Below are 12,561 nucleotides of genomic sequence, written 5' to 3' on the forward strand. Positions count from 1 at the left end.
CCTCGCAGTTGGATGTCAGCTCATGTTCCTTCCTCTTCAAGGATTAAGCCTCACCGTCTGGTAAGCCTGCTTGGGGCCTGCTCTGGCACCAGGATGGAGCTGAGCACAACAGTTCTCCTGCCTGACTCTTTGGCAAGAGACAAGATGACTTCCCCTCCTGGCTGGGCAGGGAACGCTGCCTGGTGAACCTGCTGGCCTCCCTCCCTCCCTCTGTTCTGCATGATTCAGAGACCTGCCCCGGGGAGCCTTCTGGGTTTGGCGAGCGGGATAAACAGGCAGTTTTCCCTTTGATGTGTCTAGACACAAAAATGATTCAGAGGGTTTCTCTCACAAACTCGGCAGGAAGCGCCCACAAGCTCAGGACAGAACAAGAAGGTGCCTGATCAGAGCTGCTGCCCACCGCCAGCTCCAGGGAGAAAAGCCCCTGGCTCCTCACTCGCCCTGCCTGAAGGAACTCCAGGTGACTCAGCAGTTTGGCTCAAAAGATCCCAAGAGATCTCGCGCTGTTCTTCCTAATAAACAAAAATAGAACTTTCAAGCCCCACTAAAAACAGAACTAAGCCTGGCTCCTGTTCACTGTTGACCTTGCCAGGGTCCAGGGAAGATTTGGGGCAGCCTGAAGATGGTCAGTGACTTAAACAGGTGAACACACCTTTCTGGGTCTCATTTAGGAGTTTTTGTGAACAGAGGCTTTTTTTTTTTTTTTTTTTAAGATTTTATTTATTTATACATACAAGAGCTGGGGTACAAGCCAGAGATGCAGGGGCGGGGGGCGGTGAGAGGATTAACCAGAGACAGAGTGGGGAACAGAACAGGCAGACTGAAGTACACTGCTGAGGGGAGCAGCGGATGAGACAGGAAGGTCTGCTGTGCCATGTGGGTAGCTCCTTGGCAGGCAGTGCTTAACCCCTTGCGCCACCAGGGAGGCCCAGAGGTTGTTGATCTGAGGATTGGGGAGCGGGTGCAGAGGTGGTTACTACAAATCTCGTCACCTCAGTACGTTAGCACTGTAGAAAGGGGATCAAGTTTCCACCTCTCTGTAGACGAGTAACAGCATCTGGTCGCCACGATCTTCTTACAAGCCAGGTGCGGTGTCATGTCCAGTTTCTGTTCATATTTTCAAAAGGTGTAACCATGGTCTGGTGCAGCAGCTACCAACAGCCCCGGCTCAGAGTTGCTTGGTCTCCCACCGCCAGAGGCTTGACTTGTGAGATCTTCAGTTTGGAGGGCTGCCATGCTATGTAACTGGAAATACACAGGATGGTGACTTTAGCAGCAAAACAACCTTATGAGAGATTCAGGAAAGTTCTTTTCTGCTGGACGTCCTCTGCATTTTGCTTTGACCCTCAGCGTTATCCCATAGACTTGTCCAGTTGTGATTTGTAAGATGGCAGCAGCCGCTGGCATTAAACCTTCAAAACTACACTCCGCCCGAGAGCTTACTTTGTGACCCTTCCAGAAATATGGGAAAAATGGACATCCTAAGGACACCTTCCCTCCTAGCTCATTGACTAGCATTAACCCCCTGCCTCCTGCTGAACCGGGAGGGACGGAATGGCCTAGGATGGCTGAGGTTTTGATCAGGATCCACACTCTAGTGTGAGCACGGGTCCGGCTCACCACCAGCAAGCCATTTTACCAAAGGTACTATTCACTGGCAGTTTGGTTTGGTTCCCAAACCCCCAACAATGGGAACCCTCAGCCATAAGGAACCCTCAGTCTGCAGGGGCAAGAAGAGGAAGCCTTTCTTGCAGGTGCTCCTGCAGAGTGAGCTGTGGAGAGGCCGGCAGGGAGCAGCTGAGCCTAGTGGGGGGAAGCCAGCCTGGACACTGGTCGAAGTGGGGATGGCAGCAGCGTCTGATCCTTCTTGCTTCCCGTCCTTCGATGCCTGCGGATGCTTGCCTGCTAGGGGCTGAACCCAGACTACAGCCACTGGCCACGGATCTGCTCCCCATGACGTGGTCCTTGCAGATCAGCCTCTGAGGAACAGAGGAGGGCAGAGACGGGTCTGGTTGGGAGGCAAGGAGATGGGTCATTGTGATGTGACCCCAGAGCAGCCCCCAGGAGCTCATCCTCCCCAAAGCCGCACCCAGCCAGAGCCACGGGCCCCCACCACGCAGCCACCAGCGCCTCTGGTTTGGCTCTGCTTCTGCCTGGCAAGTCTCTGCTTCTGCTCAGCTTCTTCCTGTTCCTTTCTTCTATCTTTCCATTCTTCGTCTTCCTGCCTGTTCTTTCTCTTCTCCTCAGCATTTCCCTATTCTTGAAATCATAGTCTAACAAAGGTCTTAAACTTCCACTAAAAACCATGGGGAGCTCTTTTGTGTAACCATGCCCCACCCCCCCCACCCCCCACTCCCCCCAGTGCAGATCAGGAGGCTTCAGTCGAACAGTCCCAGTTTGGGACCTGAGAAAACCCCTCAGGGAGTTTTCTTTGGGATACGAGCACCTGTCTTGATCACGAAAAGGAAATAATTTGGGGTAGGTAAATTCTTAAAAAATAAGTGAATGCTTCTGACATCATGTAGTAAATGAAAAACAGCCAAGGAAAGGGAAAATATAAACATTGTCCATTTTCCTCAGGAGACAATAGATGCTTCTGCCCTCATTTCCCTTAAGCATCATTTCTGTTTCTGGTTGCCCATGCCAGGCGTTGTTTACAGCACCCCAGGGTCTCTTGCTCCCCGCCACAAAGGGGCAGTTCTGTATGAAACAAAGTCATTCCACTAGCCCCCCCACACCAACTGTGGCCTCTAAAGGCACCCCACAAATCCACCTCATTTTAGGAATGATTGGTAATCAACCATCCCCATTGCCGAATATGAAGACTAAGTCATTCCTTTCTGGAATGGTTTACACAACTTGGCCTTATGCCTTTCATCAGGAAGAAAGAAAACAGTTTCCCTTTCAAAAGAAGAAGTTACTTTCCTGGTTACTACGTCAGAGCTACACTCCACAGTCTGAAGGGCGCTGAGATCCCCTGGGGGGCAGTTGGGGGGTGAGGTTCCTGCAGACACAGAGCTGGGGCTTCACACCCTTTGAAGTCTAGAGTTGCCCAGTGGTGGATATTGAGCAACACACACTGGATCTTACAATCCTAATATTCCTGTATTTGTCTGTAATGATTAAAATGCCTGCATGCGATGTATCAGCAGCTTGTAAACTCATAATTGGGGCGAGGCTGCTGTGGCTTTTGCTGCCAATCATGTGCTAATAGCAGGTTCAGGGGATCCAGTTGGGACCAAGGCAAAGCGTTGTGGGAGTGACTGGATGCAAGATCACTCATGTTTGGGTAGAATTTTCTTTGTGTGTTGTGTGAGATGGCAGGAATGGCTGCCCAGAGAGCACTGACTCTGCCACATGGCCATGTTCAGAGGGGTGAAGAGGTGCTGAGGCATGAAAGTCAAAGGAGGGTGTCTCTGAGACTGGCCAGCAGAGGATGAGTTTCTGCGCAGGGATGGAGGGTCGGTCAAGTAGAGATGCTGTCCCACCTCTTGCTTGATGCACCTGAACCCCAGTCAAGGCAGTTAAGTGCCATTTCCACGAGGCAGCTAGTCTCTGACTTCCTCGCTTGGCATCCTGCCCAGAACTGAGTCATGAATGGTGGTTTGGAACCCTCCGAGGCTAAAGGTGTCTTGGTCTGGCCTCTCAGCCGCTGCTCCCCTGGTGTCCTCGTTACTGTCTAACTGGCATTTCCTGGCTGTCGGTACTTTGTACTGTTTGTGTAAGTCAAGCTGCCCTGTCCGTTTGCTTCTTTTTATTTATCTCTTTAATCAGTAGCTTCTGATTGTGACCTGCTGTGGCGGAGGCCCTAAGACACTGGGGGACAGAGCAGCGACCAGGGCAGAGAAGGTCCCTGTTACTCTTTATTCTTGCTGGAGAGATAAATGAGTAAATAAGTAAATAATTGTAGATCGTGCTAAGGAATGTGAAGGAAACAAACTAGGGAGCTGTTAGCTGAGTCGCTGGGTAGGAGTAGGGGGCTGGCAACCTCAGATAGGGTGCTCCTCCCTGAAAGCACGACTTTTATGCTGAGATTTAAGAAGGAAAAGGAGTCAGTGTAGTGGTCTGGAGAAAGAATGTCCTGGATAAGGAAATCCTAATTATGAAATGTCTGCGGGTGGGAATGAACTGACTTTATTGAAGGAACAAGGACAATTCAACAGAATCAGGGCTTGGCTGTGCTTCAGGGGCAGAAGGATGAGGATAGAAGATTATTTCCAAGACCATCAGAGGCCAGGATGATAAACCATGGTGAGGAACTGGGGTTTTATTACCCTATCCATCCATCCAACGATTTTTGCATCACCTGCTCTTCCTAACTTCCCTCTCATCCACCTGAGGCTCCAGAGTTCATCTTTATCCTCACTCCCTCCAAAGCATTTTCCCCCTTTCTTATTGGTTGTCATTGTAACATAACAAAGTAGGCAACAATTTAGTGGCTTAAGAGAGGAAGAAGCTTTGTTGTTGTTGTTTTTTAATCTTACACATTATTTGTAGGTGGGGGTGGTTTAGTTGGGTGGTTTTCACTGAGGGTCTCACAAAGTTTTCCTTTGGTCAATATTTTTGATATTTGTTCAACAAATTTACTTGCCAAATATGTTTGCAAAGTCAAACATCTCTCGAAGTGGCAAGTAACACCATTGACTGAAGTAGCTCTGTGTTAAAAAGAAATGCCAGGAGTGGAGCAGCTTGTGGTCAGCGGAGAGCCCTGCTCCAGGATGATGTGCAGGCCAGTTCACAAGCACAGTGCAGCACAGTCAATGGGTAGCTTCAGACTTGATTTAGGTGAATATGGAAGCTAACTAGTAGCTGACATTCCTTACATTCCAAATAGCCTAGTGAATGGGACGCCTGGGGTCAAGCTTAGAAATAATGAAATGCCTGTCACCACACCCACGGGCTGAGGAGCTGGGAGCCTCTGCCTCAGAATCACATCCAGTGTTGTCAACCAATGCTACCTCACACAAAAATTAAATAAAAAATTGAACTTAAAATAAAAAAATCATTGTTAAGCCAAAGAAATAGACTGGGGAAAGTGAAACAAAAAAAAAATCCACATGAGAGTACATAAAATGGAGTATAAATGTGTATATGTGTATATTCAAAATAATGTGTATAAATATAAAAATGTGTATATGTTTGTGTATAAATATAAAAATGTGTGTATTTATACACATTTATACACACGTGTATATTCAAAATATACACGTGTGTATATTCAAAATAATGGTCATAATTATGATACAGTTGTGTCTCGTGAATCTGCCAGTGGCTTCTGAAGGCATATAATACCATAAGGTGAATCATAGAGTTGCATGTAGGCTTAACCCTTGGTGGAAAGGTTTTTAGGAAATTCCTTCAAAATAATATAAGCTAGAAGGAAACATCTGGTCAACCCCAGAGTCAGATTCCGGAGAACCAGCCCCACATGAGGCGTGAGACCATTTGCTTCACTGTAGACGCCATCCAGCCATGTGGTGGTCAATGAGTGAAACACTCCCTGGGGTCCGCCATTTTGTTCTTTCTTTGTTCACACCCGAACCCAAGCTTACTGAGTTCCAACCCCAACACCAAAGCGAGGACTTGTTATAGGATAGGGAGAGGGGCAGCCCAAACCCCGCAAACCTGCCTATTCTATGTAGGGTTCTGCCATCCGCCGCATCAACACAAAACATATGAGACTTTAATGGGAAGGAACTTTAATAAAACTCGGAAACAATACAGGTAAGGCAAAGAGTCTAGTTTCTAAATGAAGCACCCAAAGTGACCCATCCCCTCGTGGGTAAAACTCCATCCAAATGGGATCGGCCCAGAGCAAGGCCCCAAAGCCTGCCCCAAGTCTAAAGCATCTTCCAGTGGGGACCCACAGAAAAGGGTCACAAACAACCAGACAAGCCCGGAAGGAAAAGAGCAAAATCAACATCAAGATAAAAGCTGCCACTGTCACCTCCCCACGGGTCTCACCTACATCTGTGTCACCCAGTCCACGACCAAAAGACAAGCGCAGTTTCTTCATGTGTCTCTAGGCTCCATGCGCCTCCTCCAGGTCTCCTGGCTCCATCCTGCTTCCTTCCTCAGTCTCTTCTGTAGCTTCTCCTCTTCCTGCTCAGCTCCACCCTCCCTTGGGTGGGGCAGAGAACCTCCCCCTTTCTTGGGGACCACCCTGTTACAGACTGACTGTCTACATTCAGCAAGGAGCTAATTTCCATGCCATTGAGAGATGGACTCGGATGGTGTCTACTATTCTGATGTGGTTTTGTTTTGTTCAAATACATGTTTAAGGACATAGGTCATAGGGGATATGAGCTGTGCTCTGGACTCGAGAAGGAGTCTAGTTCAAGGCCTAGGCCTACCATTCATTTAGCTCTGTGGCTCATTTCTTAATCTTTCCAAGCTTTTGTCTCCTCATCTGAAAAATGGAGATAATCCTACCTCATAGCTCACACCCAATGGGATGTTTAAAGGGAAAGAATTCTTATAACTTAGCCCTAATGATGGAACACATATTCACAGTATGTACTATAACCACTGCCTTTGCTATTCTTCCTCTTTTTGCAACCACAAAAAGCAGCTGCTTCTTAAAGTATTTCATAAAGTTTGGTCATGTGCTCACACTTCTTCAAAGGCAACTGTGCAATCAGGTTAGACTGGAGGGACAATGAACTTGGTGATCTTGAGGAGTGCTGGTAATGCATTTTTAAGATGCCAGAAGCTCAGAACTGTAATAAAAAATTCCCCTTCCATTTGGTAAAATTTGGCAGTTTTCCCATTCATCCTCAGATGAGCTGAGAGTCAAGGATGAGCCAGGCCAACAGGAGACTTTAAGTTCAATCCCAGTGAAAATCTAATCAACTCTCAAAGTCAAGAATGAGCTGGTGATTCTGGTATTTATAATCAAAAGGTGCTAAAAGATTATTTGGAACATGGTGGAGGGTAAGACACAGGATTTGGAATCAATTGCAGAAGTGCAGTAGGTCCCCCTCCATCACTTTCTGTAGCTTCAATTATCTTTAGTCGACTATGATCCCAAAATATTGTGTACAATAAGATGTTGAAAGAGGAGAGAGAAAGACACACACACACAGAGAAAGAACATATTTTATTTTAGTATATTTTTATTACTAGTTATTGTTGCTAATCTCTAAATGTGTCTAATTCATAAAGGAAACTTGATCATAGGTGTGAATGTCTAAGAAAAAAACTGTCTACAGGGCTCAGAATTATTCAAGTTTCAGGAATCTACTGGAGGTCTTAGAAGGTGTCTCCCAGGATAAGGGGCTACAGTGCATTTCTAAGAACCTTCTAGGAAATGAAATGAATGAACTTTTTTAAAGATCATTCTTGGGCTTCTGCTTTGTACCAGATCAGGGTAGGTCCTGGCAAAGTAGTTGAGAAAAAGAATGCCTGCCCCCAGCTCTCATGGTGTTCAAAGCAAGTCAACAGCCAGACTGAGCATAGCGCTCTTTGGTGACTCAGCTTCCTACCAGAAACAAGAAAGTGCTAGAAATTTGAGGGTTTTCCATCTGTCTGTTCAAATGCACAGCATTAATGGTAGGTAGGGGAACAAATCTCGATGTTTTCCCCACTAATGTTTGCACCTAGTTAATCAGTCACTAGTTATTCAATATTAGATAAAAAGGCGTTAGCTTGTTGAGACAAATACATTCCCCAAATCCATTGTCTAGAACTGAATTACCAGCAATATGGTTTGAGCAATAATACTACAATCACATCATTTTTCTCAATTGACTTTCTGAGAGCTGATACAAGATCCATGGGAGCTGTTTGTAGCACAAGACAAATGTCTTAGTCATGAATAGATTCTCAAAGCAATTTCAACACTGGCCTGGAAATTTATATATTCCCTTAACTTTGCATTAAAGGCAGCTGAATTCCTTCTGAGCTCAGTGAATGGAATGCATTATGTAAACGGCTGCTTATTAACTTGCTTGCTCCTGTAGTTCATAATTTGGTCTAATCTGGCCAGGCAAGCCAATGCTTTGTCCCACTGCTAATCCATAGTGCAGATTTTAATCTCCAACAATTCACACCTCATTACTACATAGCTTGGAAAGCTGGCTGTTGTCGAAGCAGGCATTCTCAATGTTGTGTATACAGATCTCTAGGGAGACAATAAATGTTTGTGGAATGAATGCACCATCTTTTTAATTCTCCTTTCAATGAGTGGAATTTGCATCTAACACTTAAAGTTTTGCTCTAATGATATCTCAATAGAGAATAATTCAAGTGAGGGGAAAATCCACCGGGCGTGATTTCACTCCCAGACACTGGACTTTTGGCAACATCTGGTGTCATTGTCAGTTGTCATGCAGAGATGCTATTGGCACCCGGTAGGTGTCGGCTGGGGTGGTACAGAGACTCCTATATGCACAGGACAGCAATCCGCAGTCAAGAGATACTGGCTCCTACATGTTGCTAGTGCTGAGGCGGAGAAGCCCTGATTTGGAGAGAGTGCTTCGTGAGATCAGGGTTGGTCTGGTTAATTCTGCTTAAAAGTTCCTATGAAAAAAAGTGATTAAAATGTTGTTTTCAAGACCTGGGGTTTTACCATCAAAACCCATCTCCACTCATGTCCAGATTCTCCCTTTCCAGGTAGATGACTTCAGATGACTTTCTTAACTTCTCCAAACCTATACAGTGGCAATAGGGAAGCCTGTGGCTGTTGCTATGCATTAAAAGCGAGTTCTGATCATCAGCTTCCTGCCACAGGCTCCCCTTGTGGCAATCTCCAAGATGGTCCCGTGGTTTTCCCCTCTTGGTGCTCCAGGCCTGCCTCGCCCCAACTTTGCAGAGCAAGGCAGGCCTGTGTGTCCATCACATACTATAGAGACGAGCTGTGTGACATCTGTGCTCCTGCACTAAAGGCCATGTCCTGTGCCTTGCTCTTTCTTGGATTGCCCTTCCCAGGGGGTCGCTGTCCCCTGAGTTCAGTGGAGTGGCCTCATGAGGATGCCCAGGTGGCAAGAAATAAGGGGCCGGCAAGGGCCAGCAACTTGCCCCCTCACAACGGCTCCTGGGAGGGATTTTCCAGCCTCTGTCAAGCTTTCCAATGGCTGGAGCTCCAGCCAGCACCTGGCCCTCACCTCACGGGGCATTCCAAGCCAGAGTCACACCTAACTTCCTATCAGCAGCCACGACAGCGCGAGTTCGATCCCGGGCCAGGGAGATGACCCACATGGCGCAGCAGACCTCTCCTGTCTCCCCGCTGCTCCCCTCAGCAGTGTCCTTCGGTCAATCTGCCTGTTCTGCTCCCCACTATCTCTGGTGAATCCTCTCACCTCCCACCCCCACACCTCTGGCCTTCACTTGGTTTAATGCTTTGTGCCACTATCATGAAGTTCGTAACTTTTGCTTCTTTTACAAGGAGCTCCTCATTTTCATTTTATACCCTGAAAATTATGTAGCCAGTCATTGTCCACATTTGTATGATTTTATCAGTGATTTTTACAATTAATTTTTAAGATTGGGAGAAACTCACATTTCTGAAAGTAGGAAAGGAAAGAAATCGAAGGCTGAGATGTGATTCACCAGCCGTGTCAGATCACGACCTCAGTCCTTTATTACCAGAGAGTTTGATGTTGAACTGTACAGCTGAATTGTCCTTTCTATAAATGCAGTTGTTTTCTGATTATTTTCCCCCAGTTCCAACAAGAAACATGCTAAGACAAGCTTATCCTAAGTTCATTCTGGGCTAGTTGATGAGTTAACTATTTTAAGCTCTTCCGGCACTTGAACCCTTTTAATACCTTAATGTGGATTTTTTTTCCAGGTCACTTGCTAGTGAACTGTGGAAAGATTTGGCAAACTGACTTAAACGCTCACCCAAAATCAGACTCAGCACCTTTCTGCTCAAGCTCTGAGATGAAATAGAAAGGTGGAGCTGGTCCTGAGAATCTCATTAGGAACACAGTGGCCGTTACTTGTTTTCTCTGCTGTTTCTGTGGTTCTGACCCAGCCCACCAGGTCACTTTAGGAAGCAACGAGGAGCTGATCTTTGTGACCTTAGGATTTGAGTGGCTCATTTCTATTACTTAGTGGAAACCAGAATCTATTTCATTGATGTCTCAAAAACATCAGGCTGAAGAGTTGAGCGGGCCTTGAAGGAGACAACAGGGATGGAGGGTGGAGAGGGCGAACAGAGGTAACAGGCTGAGCGGCTTGTGCTCTTCCGGACAGCTCGGGGGTCCGAGGCCTGAGTGTCCAGTGTGACAGGTGCTGTGTCATGCCTGACACTCGTGATCTGCTCAGCCACTTACCACCAACGTGACCTTGACCTTGGGAGGTTGTGGCTTCCCAGGCCACTGTCAGCTCAGGAGCATCAGGAACATTATTTACATTTCAGTAAAGAGTTCCCAGTGGAGACCAATTAAACGTGTTCAGTCTGAAGCCTGGGGCAGGGTGGACTGCAGGGCATCCCCCTGAGAGGACCCTGTGGGTCCAGGTCCGCCCCCATGACTAGCTCAGAGAAGGAGGGGCAGCAGACTGAGGTTCCCCTAGATCCCTTGCACCTTTCACTCTGCGTCCTGCCCCAGCTTTGCCAGCATCACTCCTGATGGCCGGCCTGGCAGCCTTTCTCAAAGACCACCCTTGGGCCACAGTAGACATTTGTCTGATGTACTAAGAGTCAGAGGGAGTGTCCACACCTGCCACGACTGGGGGCAGCCCCAGACCCTGCCACAGGAGAAGGAGCTTGTCCAGTTCCCTAGGGATCTCCCAGCCCAGGCTGAGACTGGACTTACCCAAATCATCCCTTTCCCTCCCCTTCCCTGCCGCCCCACTTCCTCAGGTCTCCCCTGCCTGGGGTCACTCCCTCAATGCACCAGCCCTTGGTTGGGCCTGGATAAGGGGAGGATAAGAGTGATTAAGGAAAGAGGAGCTGGATCTGCCTCTGAACAGCAGGGAGAGGAGTGGGGGGCAAAGAAAGAAATCTCCAGGAGGAGGGATGGGCCATGAGCAGGAGGAAGGCAGAGAAGAAGCTGGCAGAAGCCATGAGGCTGGAGTCTGGGGCCACTCAGGTGGATGATTGGGCTAGCTTGTATGGGGCGGGGGACCTGGCCCTTCAGGACACCCAAGTCCAGTGAAGGGAATTGGAAATTGACATGAGCCATGAGAAGAAGCCTTGGAGCAAGGATGAGACACACCCAGGTTTATTTATTTTTTATTTTTATTTTTTTTAAGATTATGCATACAAGAACTGGGGTGCAGGCCAGAGGTGCAGTGGGTGGGGGGTGAGAGGACTTACAGAGACAGTGGGGAGCAGAACAGGTGGATCTACTGAAATACACTGCTGAGGGGAGCAGCGGGGAGACAGGAGAGCTCTGCTGCGCCATGTGGGTCAGCTCCCTGGTAGGAGATCCAACTGCAGAGGATGCTGATAGCTTCATTGTGCCGAGACTTAACCCCTGCACCACCAGGGAGGCCCAGGTTTGGGTTTTGAACAGACCGATGGGGCAGGTGTGCAAGAAGAGAGGGAGGGTCGTCAGGGGAGACTGGAGAGGAGAACCAGGGAGGGCGGGCTGCAGCCAGCCAGGATATAAAAGCAAATGATCTTGAAAACGAGTTCAGCAGCAGCAAACAAATGGAAATAATTTTGACATTCAAACGATTATCTTTCTGAAAACCTGTATCAAAGTCCAGATTTCTGTAAAAACAGACTTTGTGATATAGGACTTGTGAAAAGGGCACTTGAGAACATTTTCTAGCAAGACAAAGTTTGAATGTTTAAATTTTGTTGTAACAAACACAATGAAGCAGAAACAGCTCTCAAATATTTTGAGACTTTTATTCTTATTTTCAGAGAATTCAAAAAGAGACACAAATAAAACATGACAAATGTGTGGAGTTATAGTTCTGAAAATAATTTCACAGCAAGGAGAGAGTATATACCAATGTTGGCAATATGTACATATTTATTCATACATAAAGATAGAAATGTAAACTTCAGGAATGTGCAAAAATACAACTTAAAAGGAAAATCTTTATCAAATATACAGTTCACTTTTAGGAAAAATAGTAGTAGAAAATGTGCAAATAAATTGTATGTAAACACACTTTTTGGGAATGTTTTGAAAATATTGCATAGTTCTCTATGTATTTTTCAATTCTGAAATCATTTTTCCCCAAGGAATTCAGATCATATAATACATGTTTATATTGTTAATGTTTCACCACTGCCCCATTCTGCACATGGGAAATTTAAAGCATGGAAGTCACCTTCTTAGGATTACACTGAAAATTTTGAAGGGATGTCTGAAGTTTAGAAGCTAAGCCATAGATTCTAAATCAAATGTCATATACATTTTTTTAAAATGACTTAAGCAAATGACCATTAGAACACACACTCACACACACACTTGCAGTTTTAAAAAGGTCAATCCCCTCCTCAATGCCAAAAGAAAATACATTGAGTAAATACTTTCAGGATTCCTTAAAGTAATTCTTAAAATAGAGTATTGGCTAATTTCCCAGCTCTATTTCTATTTCAACAAGCAAAAATGCAGTTTCACAGGGCCTGATAACTTTAACCAACATTAGCTTTGC

The sequence above is a fragment of the Talpa occidentalis genome, unplaced genomic scaffold, assembly GCF_014898055.3.
Source record: "Talpa occidentalis isolate TD23 unplaced genomic scaffold, MPIMG_talOcc4v2.1 talOcc4.10, whole genome shotgun sequence".
Classification (NCBI taxonomy): Eukaryota; Metazoa; Chordata; class Mammalia; order Eulipotyphla; family Talpidae; genus Talpa; species Talpa occidentalis.